A 23,800-nucleotide genomic window follows, 5' to 3' on the forward strand; every position below is an offset into this window, starting at 1 on the left:
TTGCCTCAAATTTGTTGCAATCCTACTGCCTCAGCTTCCTCAGCACTGGGATTAGAGACATGCACTGCTACTGAAATTAATATATAAATCTACTGACTAAAGCAAACTGTTCTCCCCAGTGTTAATGGCCCTATCCAATCCACTGAAGGGCTGAATGGAACAAAAAGGCAGGATAAGGGAGAATTCGTTTTCTATTTCTGACTGTCTTTAAGCTGACACGCTAGTCTTCTGCTTTAGATTTTAACTTGGGCTAAAATTTACGCCATTGGCTCTCCTTGTTATCAGGCTGAAATTAAACCACTGAGTCTCTTGGTTTCCAGCTTGCTGACTGAAGATCTTGCGGTTTTCCAGCTTCCATACCACATGAGCCAGTTTCTGATAATTAATCTCTCCTTCTGCTCCATCCTGTTGCTGTTCTGTGTCTCTAGAAATTCAGACTAATGGAATCTGTGATTTTGGGGGGTTGTCTTATTGAATAAATATTTCCCTTGGTTGTTGTCCTAAAGATAACTTTACTTAGTTATTTCTAAAACATTTAAAATTTTTCTTTTCAAATTTAACTTTTTATGGCTGGTGAGATGGCTCAGTGGTCTAAAGCACCTACTTAAAACAAGCTTAGCAAAGCACAGGGACCTCGGTTCAATCCCCCAGCACCACATGCCAGCCAGCCCCGCCCCCTGGTGGGCTGAGCTGCCCCCCCACAAATAAAATAAAATAAAATAAATTTAGTTTTTTAACCAAAGGTTATTTTCATGCGTGCTATAAGGCAGAAATCCAATTTTATTTTTTCCAAATGAATAACTAATTGTTCAGTATTATTTAAAAAAACAATCCATCTGTACTAGTTTCCCAGGACTTGTCATCATGAATTACCACAAAATAGGTGATTTAAAACAATAGATATTTATTTTTTCACAGCTCAGGAGGCCGGGAGTCAAGGTGTCAGCAAGGCTGGTTCCTCGTGAAGGAGGAAACATGTGAGGCCTCTCTCCCGGCTTCTGGAGTTGCCGGCAATCTTGGTGTCTCTTGGCTTGTGGACAGGACTCTCTAAGCATTTCTTTACTTTGTCTTCTTCTCTCCTTCCATGTGTCTTATCCTTGCTTAGCAAGAACATCAGTCACTAGATTCAGGGCCCACTCTAAACTCAGAATGAATTATTCTTGAAATCCTTAACTGATTATATCTGTATTTCCAAATCAGTTCATACAATATTTTGAGTTTCTAGGGGGATATGAAGTAGAGAAGGATCCCACTCAACCCACTGTCCCATCTTCTGCTACTTTTTGTAAACACCACCTCTGTTGTTTATCCAATTTCCATACATGTGTGGGCAGAGTAGTCATTCTGTAATACAAACCTCCGACAAAGACGGTTACATGTTTTTCTTTCTTTCTTTTTTTTTTCGGTTACATGTTTTTCATGAGATAACCTTATTTAATTCTCCCAGTTGTATTCTGATGTAGGTACTACTGAAATTGCCTGCACGATAGATGTACCTATCAGCATTTGCTAAGTTATGATGCCGCTACAAGCAACTCCAACCCTCGGTGGCTTCCAACCTGCTTTTCTTTATGTTGCACATAAGTAGCAATGGGGTCATGGCGGGCTGGCTGCAGCCCTGCTCTGTGTGTGTTTTCACTTCTAGATCTAGGCTGAAGGCTCAGCTCCTATCTAGGACACATGTTTCCAGTGGCAGAAATGACAGTAAGATTTTATACTGACACATGCAATAATTCTTCAAGTTTCTGCTTAGAACTGGCATATTAATCTCCAGCTCATATTTCATTGGCCCAAGTAAGTCACATGGTCAAGCTTGGCAGTGGGCTGAAGAAGTGCAATCTTTCCTCTGGAGAGTACTCAAGGGGCCAGGGGAGATAGCTCAGTAGAATAAGTGCTAGCCTGGCAAGCGCAAGGGCCTGAGTTCAAGTCTCAGTTCTGCAAAAAAAAAAAAAAAAAAAAAAAAAGTCACAGGGAAACTGGTTAGGATGCATAATCCTCTTACTGACTAAGAGAAAGAGTAAATAGTGCAGAATAATAATACCTGGGTAACTTGCCCAGAGTCAAACTTCTGGGAAGGGTCAGAGCCTGAATTGACACCGTCTTTCTCCAAAACCATAGAGTATTTCATGGTTGCCCATTGCCTGCTGGCTGGGGCACACATACATGTAACTCTAAGGATGTGTCTTTGTGCAGCTTGAAAAGCCTTTCTACCTCTCTGGCCTTGTGAATTTAGGCTTAACAACGCTACTCCAGTCCCAGCTATTTCACAAGCTTTTTCTCTCCCTTGAATTAATCATCATGTGTCAGCATTCCACACTGGGGGCTTCCACATCAGTGGATTCAATAAAGCAAGGATCAAAAACATTAGAAAAATCTGAGGAGGGGCTGGGGAGATGGCTCAGCAGGATAAGTGCTTCCCTGGCAAGTGCAAGGGCCTGAGTTCAATCCCCAGTTTCGCCAAAAAACAAAAACAAAAAAACAAAAGCAAACAAACAAACAAACAAACAAAAAAAACCAAACTACGTAAGGGCCGGGGAGATGGCTCAGTGGAATAAGTGCTTCCCTGGCAAGTGCAAGGACCTGAGTTCAATCCCCGGTTCCGCAAAAAAAAATAAAAAATAAAAAAAATAAAATAAAAAGTTGGGGCTGGTGAGATGGCTCAGTGGTCTAAAGCACTACTTAGAACAAGCTTGGCAAAGCACAGGGACCGCGGTTCAATCCCCCAGCACCACACCGTCCCCGCCCCCAGGTGGGCTGAGCTGGCCACACACACACACACACACACACACATAAATAAATAAATAAAATTAAAAAAAAAAAATCTGAGGGTACATCTGTAATCCCAGCTACTCAGGAGGCAGAGGTAGTACAATTGTAATTTCAAGGCCAACCTGGGTAATTTAGTGAGAACTTGGCAAAAAAAAAAAAAAGTTGGAGATATAGCTCAGCACTCCTTGGTTCAGTCCTTAATATAGGAAGGAAGAGAGGAAGAAGGGAAGGAAGAAAAATATTGCATCCGTATTATTGCATCTGTATTGATCATGTACAGATTTTTTTCTTGTAATTATTCCCTAAACAATAAAGTAGAAGTTATTAACTGACCGTGTTGGTACACACCTGGAATCCCAGCACTCTGGAGGCTGAGGCAGGAGGACTGCTGTAAGTGTGAGGCCAGCCTGGGCTGCATACAGTGTTCCAAGGTCAGCCGGAAATACTTAGCAAAAAAAGTATAGTAATTATTTACATAGCACTTGGTACTGTATTAGACATTATAAGTAATCTAGAGATAGGTTCAAGTATAAAGGAGACTGTGTATATGTCATATAGAAATACTATAACAAAAAAAAGAAATAACATTCTATATAAGGGCCTTGAGCATATACAGATTTTGTTATCCATAATGGAGGTTCTTGGGACCAATTCCCCCCAGATACTAAAGGCTGATGGTATTTGTTTTTATGGTATTCTTTTGTACTCACCGTTTTATTTCTTCTGAAGGGTGGGGAGCATCACTATATACGTCTCCTCTGCCCCAAGGTTGAGTGAAGCATTTCCCAAATACCTGCAGTATTTTGATGTGAGAGGAATGGGGAGCACAAGAGGCGACGGAACCACCTTCCCTGGGATGGGAACAGTTGGCCTACTTTTCCACCCTTCTAAACTAAGCTTAGCACCTTGTGCTTGGGTGATTGCGGCAGGTCAGCCCACATGACTCACTGTGGAAGCCTTCAGTGTTGTCACACAAGGCCCTAGGCAGGGGTGTGCACATTGTGGTGGTGGCAATTAACTTTCACCTTTCAGAAATTCACAACCCCCAAAGATCAAGTAAAGTTCTTCCCTTAAGCAGGCTGGGCAAGTCCCTACCCATCAGGCCCAGCAGGACTAGGGAGGGTGCCCCGAGAAGTATAGAGAACAAAGCTTCCAGACATGGAAAGAGAACCCAGTTGCACCATGGAAGGCTTTACTCATTTGTCCAAGTGACTGAATTTAACCTCTCTGAGCACCAGTTTTCCCAGCTGACAATTGGAGGCAACACTGATCTTACCTTCGCTTTTATATCATTGCAAAAATAATAGCAAAGTATGTATTCAGGAATTCAGCCTTGAAAACATACAGATTTATATTGCAGTCTCTCTTATTAATAAGTGCTTATTACATGTTAAGTGTTCAATAATGTCAACTATTTGCGTGAATGATGATACTTATTATTTAAGGAAAGCCCAGACCAAGCTATTATTATTATCATCATCATCATCATTATTATTAGTCTTTTGGAGACAGGGTTTCACTATGCAGTTCAGGCTGGTCTTGAACTCACTTGGTCGCCAGGCTGGCCTTAAACTCATGCTGATTCTCCTGCCTCGGCCTTCCAAGTGCAGAGATCACAGATATGCACTACCATACCTGGCTCAGGGCTCATTTGTGAACAATAAAAAGAGGAAAGCTGGGCATGATGGTAATGGTGCACACCTGTAATCCCAGCATTCAAGAGGCTGAGGCAGGAGGATTGCTGTGAGTTCAAGGCCAGCTTGGGGAAAAAAAAAAAAAAAAAAAAGAGGATGATAGCCACTTTTGGCAGTGCATTCCTAAGTCCCAGCACTCTAAGAGGCTGAGGCAGAAGGATCACAAACTCAAGCCCATCTGAACAATTTAGCAACTTAGTGAGACCCTGTCTCAAAATTAAAAATAAAGAAGCTCTTGAGGATGCAGCTTAATGCCTGAAAGTCCTAGATTCAATCCCTAGTACTGTACTTAAAAATAAAAGGTGACAGAGAGCCAGAGTTGGGGGAGTAACTCAGTGACAGATCATGTGGTTTGCATGTGCAGATCCTGGGTTCATTCCCAAAGGGAATAAAGAAGGGGGAGCAGAGTGGAGCTTTTCTTAGACTTGGTTGCTTCTTTTAACCAAGTATGGGGTGTGGCTGAAAGGAATGAGGAAGCAGTTTACTAGATGACAGGGCACAGAGCACTGTTTGTCTTCAAAAGTCTTGAGGGAGGACTAGTGTTAACTGACCCTCCCCAAAACTCAGAGGTCCTTGTCCCTTATCCTACCCCTGTATTTGCCACCCACTTAACGCTTTGCTGTCCCTTCCTCTAAATCTATTCACAAAGTCCTGTGGAAGCTGCCTTTGAAATAATAACAATAGTAATAAGACTACCAATGTGGTTACTTTGAAGCTTACAAAGGCTTTTAATACATTATCCAAGTTATTCTTCATTATGTCCTTGCCATTTAAAGAATCTGGACTTAGGAGGGACTTTGGACATCATTCTGCATTTCACCGATGGAGACAGTGAAATCTGAAGAAGGGACAGGATTTACCTGAGACCAATAAGTGAATGGAAGAGGCAGGACTAGAACCTACAACTCCTAACTCCCAGCCTAGGGCCAGTTCCCCCTGCATCGTACCTGTCCTCGGCTTTCCCTTCCCACTAGCACCAGTCTGTTTTCTCATTTTCTGGTCCAGTGCTTCCTAAATTGTCCTTTTTGCCTCTGGGCCCTCCCCATAGTTTCTTCTACATATCCCACCACATAATGGTCTGGAAGTAGTAGTAATCTTAATCTTATCTTTCCCCTCCTAAAAGAACTGGTTCATTTTTCAACTTGGTTAGAAACTGGCTCTTGACTCAATCTCTCAGTGAAGAACCAATCTGAATACGTTTATTGACGAGGTGTTCATACCCCCAAGGTGGTCTATTCCACCCACAGTGAGCTGAAACTGAGCTCCTGGATGTTCACACTCAACCCGAGTGCAATTCTTTAGTTAGCAAAGTCATAGTCATATGAGCCAGGTTTTGGGTAGACCATGTGCTAAAGGGGACAGAAAGAAAATTTGAAGAAAAAAAAAGAAAGAAAGAAAATTTGACATGGATCCTTCCCTCAGAGGATCCCTAGAGGTTTATTTCTGTGGATTTTTTTTTTTTTTGGTTTATCAAATTTAAATAATAGGAATATGTCTCATGCCTTTTCTGCATGGCAGCACTTCAAATGCCTAGAGATAGCCATATCACACGATAGCCAGGTCCTCAACATTCTAGTCTCTTCCTTCAGACATGTTCTAGAGTAACAGCAGTGCGCTCCCTCAGCTGAGTCTTGTGTTCTAGCTATCCAGGGCAGCACAGAGTTGGCCTTATCACTGTTATCTGGTTTTGTCTTTTTGAGATAGGGTCTCAAAAGCAGTTCCGGCTGGCTATGGGCTCACCGCTCACTTTGTAGCCCAGGCTGGGCCTCCAACTCACAAAGATCTTCCTGCCTCAGCCTCCCGAGTGCTGGGATTACAGGCATGCACCATCATGCCCAGCTTGGTTTCTGTTTATGTGGTATCTCATATTCATTTCCGATTTCCTCCCCCTCTCCTCCCTCCCTAAGTTACTTCTTTCTTGTTCTGTCTTCCCTTTCCTTCTTTTTTTCCTTCCTTTCCACTCAATTGCTTTACTGAGCTCATGGTCAATTAAACTTTTGAAATCATTGCTACTGAAACTGCTCTTAATGTAGATTCTTTCTATACTGTATTTTGGGCCCTTGATCATTTACAATGGTGCTGCTAAATATAGCAGTTACTAGCTCCATGTGGCTAAAGTACTAAAATTAAATTTACAGTTCCTCATTTTTAATAACCACAGTTCAAGTGTTCAGTAGCCACAGCTAGCTAGTGGCTACCATAACATTTCCATCATCAGAGTAAGTACTATGAAATGACTCTGGTTTGGACTAAAAGGCAAGTTTTTTTTTTTCTACAGTTTTATTGATAAACAGATAGCAATGAGACAGTTTCAAATCAAATCAAGGCAAGTTATTTTGTGTGGCATATTATATTGTGAGTTCCAGCTCAGACTGTATGGCTCTTGAGATCTTTTGGAATCTTACTCTCGTTTCCAGAGTATTTGCTGTCCCAGCCTCATGACAGCAGTAGATTTAGTCATCATTTCTTATCTCCTTTGCTTCATCTAAAACTACTGATAAAAATCTCCAGTAGAGCAGAAAGGGTTGCAACCAAGCCCTGGTGAGGCACTCTGCACTCTGGCCTCAGACAGTCAAGTGGTTGTTTAGCAAATTAGGCCCACATATCAGGGGCTGTGCTGGGTGCCAGTAACCTGTGGAGAGATTGAAAACAGCAGGAGTCCTGCTACAGTGGGTGTCCTAGTGCAGAGTGTCTTTGCCTCACCTCCAGGGGTGGCCTGTGATTCCTGAAAGTGAAGGTTTGAGATTCAGCTTCTTGGTTTGGACTTGGCTCTGCCACTTTAAAACTATGCAGACTTTGTATTCCCCTTTAAACATGTAAAAGGGGCAGTAAGAATAGCCTCTATCCCATGGCATTACTGTGCAGACTGAACAGAGTTAATGCAAATAAAACACCAAGGAAACTACTTGGAATAAATAAGTGTTCCAAACATGTTAGCTATCATTCGTTCTTATGCGTAATTATCATTTTTCTCTGGAACTTTCCAAGCTATGGTATAAAAGAAACCTGTCCACAAACCATGCTCAGTCCTGCACTGGGGCTTCACCTTAGTTCTTGCTGCCTGGAGACAGTCCTGGGCTAGGCTTCTGATCTGCAAAATGGGGAGAACGACAGCTGTTACTTCAGACGTAGTCCATAGTCCATAGTCCCGGACAAGTGAAGCAAAGTAGGTCAAAGTAAGTACTTGCCTGTAAGAGGCTTTTGCCAAGTCCTGACTCTCAGTGAAATCTGTGCGAGTGCCTGCCATTTGCTTCTTCCTCATGTTTATTTGTTTAGACTCTAACAAAGCAGGCTCATCATTCCAGGCAGCTCTGGAGGCCTGACTCTGTCCCAGGGGCCCTAGGGCAGGAATTCCCTCCGTTTCTTCATCTATGCAATGGGGACACTAATGGATGCCCTACCCTTCTTACAGATGCTATCTTGGGCGACCTGTTCCTTGGGTTATTTCCTTTTCCTAAACCTCAGTCTGTGTTCAAAGTGGTACCCTTTCTGGTGGTTATAATCCTTATTTTGTGAATCCGTGCATGCCTAGGGCCGTGGAAGGTAGGCATCAGGGTCTCAGGGCCAGGGCCTCAGCTTTTGAGGGTCCCCAGAGGCCAGAGTTACCTCCACCTGAGATGGGCTGATATGCATGGCCCGATCTTCCGCTAACTCAGGCCGCAGAACAATAGGAGGGCGGCGTGGAGGCGGGTGGGCGTCGGCCAGGTCTTCGGCCCAGATAGCCACAGCCAGCGAGCTGCCGGCGGGGCCGAGGGGTTAGCTTGGGGGACCGGGCCACGCGCCCAGGCGTCTAAGCCAGGGAAAATAGAGTCGGTGCTTGCAGGGACCTGGGAGGAGGCAGGGGCGGGACCTGCGCCCCCCGGGCTGGGACGGCGAGGGCGCGGAGGCCCGGGTGGGGTCTCCTCGTTCTCTTCCTCGCCTGGCCGCTTGCCCTCCGACCTCGGAGCTCGGTGGAGGCTCAGGTAGGCGCGGGGCCCACGTGGGGAGCGGGCGACGGACCTCGCGCCCGGCGGGCTCCAGGGCTCAGCCTCCACCTCCGTTGCCCTCCCCGGAGCCCGCGAGCGGCTCCTCCCGACGAGCAGCACGAGCCCGGACGCCCAGCGGCTCCCGCAGCTCCCGCAGCTCGGCGCTTCCCCGGCTGGTGGCGATAGCCGCCGCTGCCCGCCGCCGCCTCAGCAGCCGGGATAGCCGCCGCCTCCTCCCGGGGAGCCGGCCGGGGCGGGGCGCTGGGGGAGAAGGGGGAGTGGGGGGCGGGCGGGGAAGGGGCTGAGCGCCGTGGGAGGGAGCGAAGGAGCAGGCGAGAGAGTGAGCGGGGCATTTCTGCGCAGCTCGAGTGCGCCTCGCAGCCCGCCCGGGCGGCCGCCGGACGCAGCGACCGAGGGACACTCGGTGCCCGGAAGCCGCGCGCCGCCGCAGGTCAGCCGCCTCCTCGGCCCGGGAGCCCACGCTCCGCTCTCGCGCGTGAGAGCCGGGCTGTCGCCAAGGCTGCGGGCACTGTCCACGACCCGGAGCTTCCAGTTGTGTCTTTCGGTACTGGCGTGGGTACGTGTGTCGGGGTCCGCGTCTCTGGGTGTGTGTTGGGTGTGAGTGCTCGTGAGCCCATGGGTTTGTGCAAGTGCATGCTGGGGTGTGTGCGCGCGTGTACGCGAGTGTGTGAGCCGGGTGTGCCTCTGCGTGCGTGAGGGGTGTGCCCGGCGTGTCCCGGCGGTGTGGGTTGGGTGGTGTGTGTGTCTGGGTGAGGGTCTGGTGTCTGCATGTGTGTCTCCGCGATGTGCCCGTGAGAGGGTGTGTCCGAATGTGCAGCAGTGTGTGTACCCCTGGGTGAGGCCGTGTGTCAGTGGCTTTGCTTGTGGCCAAGTGTGTGTGTGTGGCTGTGTGCGCGCCGGTGTGACTCCCCGTGAGTGCGCGTGTGAGGGCGGGTGTGTGCCCGCGTAGCCCCGTGTAGCCCCGTGTGCGTGTGCGCGGCTTTGTCTCGGCACTGCCGGGAGGAAGGGGTGGGGGCGGCGGCCGAGTCGCTGTGTTCCCCGGAGCCGGGCACCTGGCTGGGCTGTGGGCAGCGGTGGGGGTGGCCAGGAGGGAGGAGACTCCCCGCTGGCAGGTGGGCAGCCACACCCGGGGCCTAGGGAGCCGGGCTGGCAGCGCAGCCCACATGGGGCAGAGCTGGAGCAGAGGGCGTGTCCTGCCCCAATCCCCGATGTGTGTGCGAAGGATGGGTGGAGGGGTGTGTGTAGAGCTGGGTACATGAAGGTGTGGGTGTGGACGACAATGGTCCCGAGGCTGGTGACCCAGCCTGTTCAGAGATCAATTTCCTTGTCGTGGCCCAAGAACTGTCACCCAGGGCCAGACCCAGCTTGACCAGGTCAGCAGCTCTCCTCTCTCTCTCTCTCTCTCACTCTCACTCTTGCCAAACAGCAGCAGTTCCAGTGCTGTAAAACCTTTAAGAGGGAGAATCAGGCTCTTATGTGTATTTTATCAATGAACAGTGCCTATGGTGTCTCTTGATGTATGTGGCATCTGTTTTTTGTAAGTTCGATATATTTATTTTTAATGTATGTATAATAGGTGTTTGTATCCTAGTGAGTCTGTGCATGTGGGCTTGCAAGTGGCCTCACCCTGAGGAATCCCCTGTCAGGAGATGACCCTACTTTGAGAGAGATGTCTTTTGAGTGTCTGCACCTTCATGTATTGGGATCTGCATCCATTTCTAGATCTGTAGTCTGTTCCCATGTGTGTTCTCCTGTGCATTTCCTGTGTATTTGGCTGTATATGTGTGTTTTATCAATGAACAATGACTATGGGTATCTCTTGATGTGTGTGGTATCTATGTTTTATAAGTTCTTGTATATTTGTTTTTATGTATGTATAATAGGTGTTTGTGTACTAGTGAATCTGTGCCTGTGGGTTTGCAAGGGAAGTGCCATTTTGCTGCCAACTGGAATAGGATTTTTTTTTTTTTTTTTTAATCTGCCCAGGGCCACACTATTTTAGCAAAAGTAAGTGAAAAGGAAGTTTGAGGATTTAGTTCCTGGCTTTGTGGTTTTTGAATATTAGTACTGAAATATAAGTACATTGCAGTTTGACAGGGATACAAGGGTAGAGAAAAATTAAGAATCTTGCAGAAGGAAGGAATTGCTCTGGGAGAAGGACATGCAGTACAAGACTTCTTCCTTCAATTACAGTTCTTCCCTGTTTGCTGTATGGCTTGCCAGGATAAGTGCACAGGAACTGGAATGTAAAAGAGGGAACTGAGAGTGTAAAAGGAAGGAAGGTGGATGGGTGATAGAATTGGAGGCCAATAGCAGATTTCTGCAATTCTTACAATGTTTCTCTGCCAAAGGCAGCAGAGTCTAGAAAAAACTGAGCTTGTCTCCTTCTCTTGGCTCTCAGGACAAGGGAAGGGCTCTGTGCGGGTGCTCAGGGGCCCTACAGTCTGGTCCAGAGGTCTCCTTTTGACTTTGATCAAAATCCCTTTGTAGACTTATTTGCTCATCCAATACATTTTTATTAAGCGTATCTTATGTTAAAGAGTCTAAATTCCCTAAGCCCCTGTTTTCTGGCTGAGCAGTTAGGAGGCTGGATGGGGATCTTTGAGGCCCCTTCCCTTGCTCAGAGTGGTCAAGAGAATCTTGCTACCCAATTTAGAATCCACCCATCCTTTGCCCAAGGACCCTGGCCAGGATCCAGATTCACCATCCTTAACCTCTCTCTGTCTTAGAATAGTGGTTTTCAAAGTGTGATTGATTCTAGGTTGAAACATCGGGAGAGACCCCCTCCAGCCCCTTACACATGTATATCTGGAGTGTGTCTCAAAGTCCAGTATGGTAGGTAGGAGTTCTGGCTTCGAGTCCCAGGTTTTTCTTGTGATCACTCTTGTACTTGCTAATGCTCTTTGACCCTGGCTCCATGACAGTGACTGTCTTGGGTCAGATTCTCTATATGGTAATTCTGGGCTGTATTTTGTTTTTCTAGAATTTACCTTGACCTACATGCCTTTGCCAGGTCCAGTCCTTGTCTACCCACTCTTCTGAAACCAGCCATTCTGGCACTCAGGCACCATGAGTTTTTTTCGCCTCTGGGATTTTGCACACGGCATTCCCTCTGTCTAGCATATTCTTCTCTTGCTTCTTATCTTAGTGAACTTACACTCCTCAGATTTCACCATAACAGTCATTTTCTCGGGGGAGCATTTGCCAACTCCCTAGGCTAAATCAATTTTTCCTGGTATACGTTCTTAGAGCTTGCTGTTTCTCATAGGTCTTATGCAAGTTTGTAGTCATACATGAACTTATTAATCGTTTAGTTGCCTCACTCAGCTGTAAATGTCATCTGGGCAGGAACTTGTTTATTAATCTTTCTAGTGTCCCATACAGTATCTAGTTTATGCGTTATAGCCAACAAATTTTTTAAATCAATTAATTTATAAAATGGGAAATGACTTTAAATGCCAACCAAAACAGGGCAAAGACTTTTCTCAGGCAAATGTATCTGTCCTTTTAACTGTACGTCTTCTGGCCCTTATCCACAGGTGGCTCCTCCTTACACAGCAGGGATATGTATCAAGATCCCTAATGGATGCCTGAAAGCATGGATAGTACTGAATCCTAAATATAACATGTTGGAACTGGGGAGATGGCTCAGTGGAATAAGCGCTTCCCTGGCAAGCGCAAGGGTCTGAGTTCAATCCCTGGTTCCACACACACACACACACAAAAAAAAAAAAAAAAAAAAAAAAAAGCTAAATATACCATGTTTTTTTTCCTATTAAGTTGAGAACTTTTCACTTTTTAATTTAAAAGAAGAATTTTATGGCTTCTCTTAAGCATATCCAAACTGCTCACCTCACTATTCTTATGTTTTTGGGGCCATTATTATGTGAAAAGAAAAAAAAAAGGATTGTATACAAACATTAGGATACAAACACAATAGTTGACATGGTAGCTATTGATCTAAGATGGCTACTAAGTTACTATTGGGCAGGTAGGTTATACAAGGAGAATACTGGATGAAAGATGATTTACATCCCAGGCAGGACAGAGCAGAATGGTGTTAGATTTCATCATGCTGCTCAAAAGGACTTCAACTTTAAATTTATGGATTTTGTTTGGGGGTTTTTTGGTGGAACTGGGGATTGAACTCAGGACCCTGTGCTTGCCAGGCAAATGCTTATTCTACTAAGCTATCTCCCCGGCCCTATGGATTGTTTATTTCTGTAATTTTCCACTTAATACTTCCACACTGTGGTTGACTATAGGTAACCGAAACCATTGACAGTCAAGCTTCAGATAGAGCACTGCTGCAGTAGTTGTTAGGACTGACTCTGGGGTCATTTAGGCTTTGCCATGTACCAGCTGCGTGGACTTGAGCAAATAATTTCATCTTGCATTTTCTTAGCTATAAAACAAGATCATTAATAGTCTCTGTTTCAAGGGACTGTTTTGAGAATTAAATGAGGCAACAGGTATAGAATGCTTAGCATGGTATGGACACATTATAAACAATTGGTAATGTTATAAATTATTACTCTTGTGACTACTCCACACTTTAGTTCAACATTCCTGAGTGGCTTTGTTTGGGGCCTTAGGCCCCAGGAAGAGAAATGAATGCAACAGTAGTCACACACTATAGGTAGGGGCAGCCGTACCACAAGGACAAGGTATAAGGGGACAAGGTATGTGGTTACTTGTGGAGGAAAAGACTTCATGCAGAACAGAGATGGTGTTTGGATTAAATTTGGTCTTCTAGCTAATTGGGACAGAATGCTCAAAGGCAACGTGGCTTGTTAGGGGAAGATAGTTCCCTGTGGTTGGAGCAGAGGTGGTGGGTGGTGGGGAGTACATGGGGTGAGAGCCCAGAGACAAGGCTGAAAGAAAGGTTAGGGTCAGATCAGGCTAGAGCTCCACCAAGTACCACAGGTGGTAGGCAGCTAGGGAAGAGAATGGAGCCGACTGGGAAGGATCGGATTTGCATTTCAAAAACAGCTCTGCAGGTGGTGGTAGAGGATGACTGAGGGCAGAAGGGGAGGATTGTTGACCAGGACACTGGGAAGGGCTGCTAAACAAACTTGGTGGGAAGCCCGCCAGGTTGGATAGAAGCCACGTGACAGTTTGCTTTCTCAAGGGCCCCCAGGCCTTCTTAAACCCTCAGAGCTGCCAGAAGAGTGCAACTCTGAAACCAGAGTGTAAAAGTCACGGGTCTGTTACTCAAAGGACACATTAATGAGCTAGGGCTACTGTGAGGGAGTACTGCAAACCAGAGAGCTTAGAGCCATAGAAATTTACATTGACAAGACTGGATGTTAGAAGTCTGACATCAGCCATCCTCAGGGTTGGTTCCTTTTGGAGGCTGGGGTAAGTTCCAGGCTTCCCTTCTAGCTTCTGAGAGTTGCCAGTCGTGCGTGAGCCTTGGCTTGCAGCTGTATCTGCCACAGTTATCACATGACTTTCTCTCTGCATCTCTGTGTCTTTTCCTTCTCTTATAAAGGCGTTGGCCATATTACAGGAGGCTTAGGACCTACCCTCATTTTAACTTAACTAATTACATCTGCAAAGAGCCTATTTCCAAAAAAGGTGATATTCTGAGGTTTTAGACAGATGGGAATTTGGGGTGGAGGGTGTCACTGTTCAACTCGGTACTGACAGCAAGATGGAAAAAGGAGGCTTTGGAATCTTACAAACCTGAATCCAAACTCAGTCTTTGACCAGAGTAGCTATGAGCCTTAGGGTAGATCATTTAGGTTAGGCTCAGCCTCAGTTTCCTCTTTTTATTTGGCAGAACCAAGGATTGAACTCAGGCCCTTGTGCTTGCCAGGGAAGCACTTATTCTATTGAGCCATCTCCCGGGCCCCTCAGTTTCCTCTTCTAACCTCCTGAAATGAGGATAGTAGCTTGTACAAATGTGGTGCTGAAACGATCAAGATCAAGAGCTGAGGGGCCAAGGAGATAGCTCAGTAGAATAAGTGCTTGCCTGGTAAGCGCAAGGACCTGAGTTCAATCCCCGGTTCTGCCAAAAAAAAAAAAAAAAAAAAAAGATAAAGAGCTGAAAACCTCCTTAGCGAGGCAGTACGCAGTGGGCATTCAGTAATCATTACTTCCTTTTCAGCTCCCTGCTTCCCTGACCTTAGTGGCTGGGGCCAGTTACATCACTTCCCTCATCTGCCAAATGTGAGTAATCATCATCTAGCTCTACCTACCTCACCAGATTGAGAATCCCAGGAGATAATGAGAAAGCTCTCAGTAAATTGCTTAAGGGGTTGTTGCTGTGATTTTTAATTATAATAGTCATCATCGTAATAACCTTTAGCCACTGCCACACTGCTGCACTCTCAGCGGAGCCCAGCCCAGCCCACTGTTCTCCTGAGCCAGGTCTTCTGTGCCCCTTCATGCCCAGCAGCACAGCATAACCACTGGCAGGGTTGGGAGGACCTTGTTGGTCCTACAGGAGATGGTCCTTGCTGTTGCTCTCGCATGCCTGGGGTGGGAAATTGATGAACTGATGCTCAGAGAGAAGTGACATCCGAAGTTGTCATAGGTGGCCAGTGGCAATACCTGGTTCATGCTCCAGTTTAAGGCCTGAATGTAGCTTTTCTCTAGTAGCAACGGTAGCTCCAGAAACAGGATCTGGGGACACATAAAAGCCTAGAGGGGGGCTCTGCATAGATCCCAAGGGAGCAAACTAGCAGGGAAGGGTCCTGCTGTGTCAAGATCTGCATGACAAGAAAGGGGTTGCTGATCCTGAGTGAGTGAGCACTTGGTGCCTTCCAGCCTGAAGCAGCAGGCTGTGTGGTCACAGAGCCTGGCTGTGGCTGTCCCTGGCTGATCCAGTGGGAGGGGAGGAGGCCACCACCAGGCAGCAGCATGGGGAGCTAGCACATGGCGGTAACCCAAGGCTTCAATGCCCTATTGACAGCCAGGGTGGCACTTTTTGGCAGGCTGTGTCCCTCTAAGCCTTGCCTTGGGGAGGCTTTGGAAAGAAGAGAGGGCCTATCCTGTTCTGGTAGTTTCCATCAAGTCGTGTTCATTTCCCTCAAGCTGGAGAGCCAGCCTCACCCTTATACCCTTATACCCTTATACCTGGGCCCCTTGACACTTCCCCTTTCTTTACTTCCCCCCACTTCTGGCTTTTTTCTCATTTTCTTTTCTCTGTCTTCCCTCTTTCCTCTTCCCCCACCTTTTGTCTGGATTAGAGGTCGAAAGGTAAATTCTCAGACCTACTTCAGGTGGCTGGTTTGGGGGCCACCTAAGAATTAGAAAGCCTGGGGCCAGGGAGATGGCTCAGTGGAATAAGCGCTTCCCTGAAAAGCACAAGGGCCTGAGTTCAATCCCTGGTTCTGAAAAAAAAAAAAAAAAAAAAAAAAAAAGAAAGCCTGAATGATTCTCCCAAGATCACCCTGCGAGTTAGAAATCACTACTTGGTGTTAGTGACTTCTGTATGCTGAGCCCTGTGCCAAGTGTTCCATGGCCTTACATTTTTTAAAAATGTATTTTGGTACTAGAGATTGAACCCAAGGCTTCACACTGAGATACATCTCAGCCTTTTAAAATTTTGAGACAGAATCTCATATCACTGAGTTGTCTAGGCTGGACTCAAACACATAATTCTGCTGCTTCAGCCTCCCAGAGTGCTGGGATTATAGGCATGTGCCACAATGCTTGTCTCTTTTATGTTTTTTAATCCTAGCAATTAACCATCAAGGCAGAGGTTATAATCCCTGTTTCATCAAAGGAGGCTAAATAACTTGCCCAAGGCCTATCTAACCCTCAGCTAGCAAGCACTAAATTGGGATTTAACCCTAACCCTAACCTTAACCTTAATTAGAATAACATGTATAAATGACAATGCCACTTCTATGCGCAGGTGGCGGCCACAGAATTTGTATCATACTCATTCTGCCCATGGAAGGGGAACTATGGAGGCATAGAGGGACTCAGTGCCTCGTTGTGTGAAGGGGAGGACTCACGAGGCTTTGTGGGACAGAGCCTCAATTTGACATCCCCCCCCCAGTGTATGCCTCTGTCTGGGCCTCAGTTTTCCCAAATGTAAAATGGACGTGGAGCAGGCAATAGCAAGGTCCTGGATAGCTGCCTCCGGGGTTTTGGAAGCTAGATCTCCTGCTGCCCACTCCAGGCTTTCTGACCTTCTTGCTGCCCCACCTAGCCACACTTCCTGCAGTGGAGCTGCCCTTGTGAGCATTTCCATCTCCCAGGTTTCTGGACAGATGCGCTCTGGCTCCTGCCCCCTCCCTCTAGTCAAATCACATCACAGGTGGTCAGCCTTCTCTTTCTTTTGCTGCCCATTTATCCTAAATGCACCAGGTGCCTGTGGGTCTGTAGAAGCTCAGGGTGATCCTGCTGTAGAGGTGGATGCCTGGGCCAGTGCCAAGGGAAGGGCTGGGAGAACGCTGTTCCACTGTTCCTCTTGGACACACCCAGCTCTCACCTGTGTCTTTGCCCTTACTCCCTCTGTTCCTTCCTGCCAGGAGCGCCACCCCCACCCTTCCCCAATCCCTGTCAAAATCCTGTCTACTTTTACAAGGCTCAACTCAGACGCCAGTTTCTGTTCCACAAAGCCTTGTGAGCTCTCCTCACCACACAATGAAGCTCTCTTTCCTCTTCTGCGTTCCCTTAGTACCTTATCTGTTCCCTTCTGGGGACAAACTCTGCTCACTCTTAGTTTTATCTAGGGAGGTGGCTCTCCCTAGGTTGTGAGCCTTTAGGTAGTGGAATGTCTCACAGCTCATTCTTGGGCTTCCCAGCCCCTAGCACATGGCTGACTGTGCTAGAGCAGGTGCTTAACACAGGTTTAGGAAGTTTGATTGGCAGCTTTATTTCCTCCAGCCTTGGGGTGGGCTTATTTCTTTTGAACTGGGCTTGTTTCTTTCGGACTCCTATGGCCCGCACCACTAGCCACTTCTCACATATCCCTTCCTTTATTTGGGGTTTGGAAAGAGGCCAAGTGGGGCAGTGGTTGACAACTTAAATTCCAGTCTTGATGCCGTTGGTTCCTGGGTGTGTGACCTTGGGCAAGTCACTTCCTCTCTCTGAGCCTCTATTTTCTCAGCATAGTATAGTGGCATAGGAATGGCAAGTCCACTGGGCGCTTGGGGAAAGATAACTGAAATTTTATGTGTAAAAAGCTCAGATATCATTGTCAAGAACAAATGACAGTAAGCAACTATAATACATTATTTTTTACTTAATGGTAATTGCCCCGTTGTTTCAGCAACCACATACTCTGTTCTGAGCATTGTGCTGTGGAGCCAGAGTGGAGACAGGAAAATTCACAACACGATTTCCAAGGTCTCCAGGGTCTTAAGGTCGAGTAGAGCCACTGAGACCTGTGCACACAGTCAGCATGCAGCGGAGATATGGCTGAATGAGCTGAGCAGTGAACAGTCTTGTAGTTGTCATGCCATAGGTGACATTGAGCTGGCAAGGCAGGAAGCAGAAAGGGCAACAAGAGCCTGGGAGGCAGGTATTTCTTGTGAAGCATGGAGAAACATATATGTGAAGGGCGCAGGATGCAGGAGAGAGCTGTGTGGAAGCCAAGTGAGGGAGGGGGTCCAGAATCTGCACAGGGAAGGGGCTCGGGGCAGTACTTGGGTGGAAGGGAGTGTGAGGCTTTGTTTTGCCAAGGAGAATTTGGAGGTGTGGGGGTTCTCGATGTCACTATGGAGAGCAAAGGAGAGAAGCCAGGGAGGTGGGGCTGGACAGTGAGGCCTTTATGGTAGAGGCGGTGGAGAGCCACAGAAGCTCTAACTAGGAGTTGGATCAGGGAGTGCGGTGCTTGGCTCATCTTTGTCCAGGCTGGAGCTGAGAATGGCTTGGCTGGGCCTCAGTCCTGGCTCTCTGTAGGGCTGCGTGTATACCTGGCCAAGGTCATGATCTAGGTCCTGATTTATCTGAAGTTCAAGTACGAAATGATCAGAAATGTCAGAATTTCTAAAGATCAGGGCAGAAGCCATGATCTCGACTCAGTTCCTTCTACCACATTAGAAAGGTGGATATTGCCTGGGGACATTGGAAGAACTGTCTTCCATGAGGATGTGGTGGGCAGTGGACCCAGACTTACGTTAGGGGCCCGGGGGTAGGTGAGGAGGGTGCTAGGGAACACAAGGAAGATGCAGATGACGAGCCTACATCAAATCGAGAGCAGTCTGTTGCCAGGGTATGTGTGATTTCAGGTGAGTGGGATGTGAGTGGGCTAGAACCGTCATCGTTCCAGGCTTTCCTTCCGGAAAAGAAGAAAGGGCCATATAGGTGGAAGCAAGGGGAATATTGGGATGTGGGGGAAATCAGGGGGTGGCCTGAGAAGAGGTGGTTGTTGCCAAGCAGCCAAAGATTGCATTAGAACAGCTCAGGCCTCCTAGCACTTTGGGCCTGACACTATCTTGCCCTGTGCTGGGGTGGCATTGCCTCCTTAACTGTGAAGAAGCTATGGCTCTCAAGGTCCTGGCTAGAAAAAGTGGAGTCAGGAGCAGGGCCAGGGGTGGGAGAATTCAAAGCCATGTCTCCAGCAACCCTAGGTGGCTGCTATTTCGGTCTCCATGAGGTCCTGGAATCAAAAGGGTCAAGGTGCACCCAGCCCAGGGCCAACCATCTTTTACTTTCATTCCCTGCTCCTCATTAGCCTGTGTAGCCATCTGACCTGTTTTATTATCCAGCCCTTTATTTGTTGATTAAAAATATTTATTGAGTACCTGCTATATGCCAGGCACAGCTCCTAGCCTCATGGAATTTATGCCACCGCCCTTTAGAATAGAGGACTGTCCCATATTGGTAGGGAGAGGCTGGAGAAGGAGGTGAGCAGTCTCTAGTCCCCCGCCCCCCTTCTTCTCACCCTCTGCCCATTCCAAGCCATACCCCCAAATGGGACTTCTTGCTGGAACTACCTCCTGCTGAACTGGAAACCAATCAGAGTTAATTGTTAAACCTAATAGCTAGTGAGAGTTTTGAAGTGCTGGGCCGGCAGGAGGGGGCTGCAGGCTGGCCATGCTCCCCAAGAGAGGGGTGGAGCCACTCAGGTTTTTCTGGCCTCTACCTGCCACCTTTTCCCTACTCTGGGTTCTGTCTCCAGAGCCCTCTCCTCCCCAGGGGGCAAGCTGCTGCTTGGACTCTTTCCCTGCCCCCAGCTAAGGTGACCCTGGGAGGTGAGTAATGGCTCTGGCCCTAATCCAAAGGCCTCTGTGTGAGAGCTTTTGGGGGAGGGTGGTGGAGCCCTGAGGATCCACCAGAGTGCTGGCTTTGCCTCCTGCTGGGTAGCAGTGAGGAGGATTGGGGCAGGGTTGCAGTGACCTAAGCCACAGGTCCACCATACCACCTTCTGAGTCTTATGACTTAAGCGTACCTTTTCTCCTGCCCTCTTCTGTCCCTTTCAGCCTCTTCCCTGGGTTTCCTGTTCTGGACATTCTCTACCACTAGACTGGGGGAGCAGGGTGCCCTGAGAATAGGGCAAAGGCTTATTTCTTTCTCTAGAAGCCAAGCCTCAGGGCAGACCCCTGCCAACCTGAGGGACTGAGAGGAGGCTACAAGTCTTAGCAAGCCCATCCAAGCTGTGTGACCCTTGGGCAGGTGGCCTACTTCTGAGCCAGGGACATGCTTTGAACAAGGGATCTTTGGATCCCTTTGTCACTATGAACATAGTAAGTACCAGAGGTAGATATGAGTACTAGGCTCAGTGGGGTGTTGTTAAGTGAGTAATAACCATACTATTCAGGCAACTTGACCTCAGAGGCTTAGCTGGGGTTAACACCAAGGAGGACACACCCGTTGTGCCCAAGGATTTCAGGGCAGAGCTGCAGCTGCCCCTTATAGCAGCCACCAGTCATATGTGGCTATGAGGACTTGAAATGTGCCTAGTGTGATGGGGGAACTGAGTTTTTATTTGATTTAATATTTAATTATATTTGACTTAAATAAAAACTCAAAAACAGCTGGGCATGGCTGTAATCCCAGCACTTAGGAGGCTGAGGTAGGAGGATCACTGTGAGTTCAAGCCAGCCTGGGCTAAGTAGGGAGACCCTGTCTCAAAAACCAAATAAACAAAACAAGAAGCTCCCCCACTTCAGTTATGCATAAATACCTATGAATATACATAAATGTATATGATATATCTATATTTAGATTCATAAATATACTTTTTCAATTATAAAGGCTAAAAGAATCTAGATATTTGATGAAAAATTCAGCATCTGAATCAAGATGTGCTAGAAGATTTAGGCTGGGGAGATAGCTCAGCTGCATAAGTGCCTGCCTGGCAAGCTCACAGTCCTAAATTCAATCCCTAGTACCCGCCACCAAAAAAGAAAAGAAAAAAAAAAAAAAGATTTACTATGAAAAAAAAAGTGTAAGATGTCCAGATACTTTCTTTTCTTTTTGGTAGTACTAGGTATTGAACCCAGAACCCAAATGTTAGTCAAATACTGTACCACTGAGTTATCTCTTCAGTCTGTTTTTGAGTCAGGGTCCCCCTAGATTGTTCATTCTGACCTTAAAAATGTGATCTTCCCAGCTGGGGAGATGGCTCAGTAGAATAAGTGCTTTCCCCAACAAGCGCAAGTTCCTGAGTTCAATCCTCGGTTCTGAAAAAAAAAAAAAAAAAAAAGTCCTAGTACTACAAATAAATAAATAAAATTTTAAAAAAAGAATGTTCCTGGGTAAACAATATTTTTAATTTGATTATGTGTTGAAATTGATATATTGGGTGAAATATACTATTAAAATTAATTTCATCTATTCCTTTATTTTTTAAAGTGCCTATTGGAAAGTTTTAAATTACACATATGGCTTGCATTATATTTTTGTGTGTAAGATGGGGCTATGTTGCTCTGCCTAACCTTGAACTCCTGGGCTCAAGTAATCCTCCTGCCTCAATCTCTGGAGTAGCTGACACTATAGGTATGAACCTTGTATTATGTTTCTTTTTTTTTATTTTTATTTATTTATTTATTTATTTATTTATTTATTTATTTATTTGTGTGTGTGGCCAGCTCAGCCCACCAGGGGGCGGGGCTGGCTGGCATGTGGTGCTGGGGGATTGAACCGCGGTCCCTGTGCTTTGCTAAGCTTGTTCTAAGTAGGTGCTTTAGAACACTGAGCCATCTCACCAGCCCTATGTTTCTATTGGACAATGCTGTAGTAGACAGAAGTTGATGTGAACACACTTAAATAATAATATAAGATTATATAAAGCCTAGTTGCTTGAGGAGGCTTGGGGAGACACAGTAGGCCAGATATCTTACAACCCCTGTACCTCCGGTCCTGGGTCATGCCATGTGGTAGAATGTTATTCTGGATAACTCCATAGCCTCCAAGATGAGACAGCTTCTCCTGCTTCTCCTCCTGGCCGTCTCTCCTGTTCAGTGTGTGCCTCAGGCACTTTCCGCTGGGGAACCTTAGTCTATCTCTGACAGTGAGACTAATGGCGATTGAGGAGATTTCCTGGGACATCATGCAAGGGAAGCACTTAGCACCATACCTGGGATGTCTGAGCAGCCTTGTATTAATGGTGGTGGTGGTCACTGCTGCTACTGGTAGGACTGATGCTGCTACTGCTGCATCCACCAGATTGGATTCAGTTATGTCCTTGTTTGCTTGAGACGTGGGTCATAGAGAAAGAAGTTGAGAGTTTTTTTTTTTTCTAATTTTTTTTTTTATTTGAGAGTGAGAGAGACAGAGACAGAGAGAGACAGAGACAGAGAGAGACAGAGAGAGAGTGAGTGTGTGTGGTGTGTGTGTGTGGCCAGCTCAGCCCACCAGGGGGCAGGGCTGGCTGGCATGTGGTGCTGGGGGATCGAACCGCGGTCCCTGATGCTTTGCTAAGCTTGTTCTAAGTAGGTGCTTTAGACCACTGAGCCATCTCTCCAGCCCAAAGTTGAGAGTTTGAGGACAAACTGGGATGGGTTTGTGGGGGATGCTTTGACACCTTAAGGGATTGTCTGCCTTTGCAGTCCTCCTTAGATCTTCCCTCCCACCACTGATCAGCGAAGATAAGTCCTCTTTTTTATGATGAAGATGTGATGCGGAGGCCTGTCAGTGGGAAGTCACTTAGCTTTCTAGCCAGAAGATGAATGTAGGACTCCCCAGCCATGTTGTTGTGATTTAGGAGACAGTGTTAGGAGGCCACCATGGGAGGCGGTAGGCGCAGGGCCTGACCAGGAGATGCGCTTGTAACGATTGGTATTGTCAGTCTCCCATAACGGGAAGAGATCATGAACACCCTTCAGTACACACAGCACATTTAGTAACATTCTGGAGTTAAAAGAGACAGAGATGAGATGGGGGTGGTAGAAGAGAAGGTGAGTAGGAATGGGGACAGAGATAGAGACAGACAGACAGAATGAGAATGAATCACGTAACAAGATGGTGGCCAAGCTGGAGCTGCTTTTCCTTGTTTAGACCCAGCCTTCAGCTTAGCCCAGACAGGATGTGGGCCTGCTTGTCAGACCCCTCTTCTCTACTCAGTGCCCAGGGATACCTTCTAAGAAAGAGGCTTTTGTTTCACCAGCATCTTCGGTTTCCTCTCAAGGTAAACACAGACACACACACAGACAGACAGACAGACAGACAGACACACACACACACACACACACACACACACACACACCCTCATATCACCCCACTTTGCATTTGTCCCTGTTCTGGGTTTAAAAGGCCCTGGAAATCCGGAGCTTCTCCACACCCATGTACTTTCTGGTTTTCCCTGGAGAGACCACATGCTTCACCAAACATCTGGATTCAAATCTAGCTCCTACCATTAAGTTTTGACTGTGGTCAGGTTATTCCTATTTTTTTAGCCTAACTTCCTCATCTAAAAGGCAAGAACCAAAATAGTGTATGTATAACCTGTTAGTTAAGGACCTAGGCTCTTTAGCCCAATATCCTGCGTGGGGGTGGGGAGGTTGTCTCCGCTCTACCACTACTTGCTCTGTGTCTTCACAAGTCATTGCGTTACAAGTCATTTCTGAGTCTCAGTTTCTTCATTTGTACATGGGGGCTGCTCCCTCTCAGATGGGCACAGGGCCCAGCTCTCCATGTACACCATGTTATCTCATCCTCCCGTTGGCTCTGGAAGCTGACACTGCTACTCCTTTCCAGAAGAGGAATGGAAGTGACTCACTCAGGTCACACTGCTAGGAAGTGGAGGAGCCACTTTTTTTCTGGAGTTAATGCCAGATCTGTGTAATTCCAAGACCCAACCGCATGTCCATTTCTTGTCTTCCTGTCCTGTTTTTTCATGTCCCCTGTGAAGTGGAAACACCCCAACCACCTGGAGAGTTCTTCCTCCTCCTCTTTCTCCTCCTCTTTCTCCTCCTCCTCCTCCTCCTCTTCCTCCTCCTCCTC

The 23,800-nt window shown here is 46.9% G+C and overlaps 1 protein-coding gene across 8 annotated transcripts in view; it reads left to right on the plus strand.

Annotated features, from left to right (window-relative positions):
• Positions 1-8,752: 8,752 nt before the first annotated feature.
• Epb41l1 (erythrocyte membrane protein band 4.1 like 1) overlaps positions 8,753-23,800 on the plus strand; it is a 123,812-nt gene continuing 108,764 nt past the window's right edge. For 6 of the 8 annotated variants that reach the window (XM_004630877.2, XM_023714765.1, XM_023714768.1 and 3 more), the window contains exon 1: positions 8,753-9,005. The gene's annotated coding sequence lies outside the window, so the exon portion shown is untranslated. The remainder of the gene's footprint in view (positions 9,006-23,800) is intronic. The other 2 variants (XM_023714770.1, XM_023714769.1) reach the window with 2 other exon arrangements.

This window comes from Octodon degus, unplaced genomic scaffold (genome assembly GCF_000260255.1).
Source record: "Octodon degus isolate 3935 unplaced genomic scaffold, OctDeg1.0 scaffold00037, whole genome shotgun sequence".
Lineage (NCBI taxonomy): Eukaryota > Metazoa > Chordata > Mammalia > Rodentia > Octodontidae > Octodon > Octodon degus.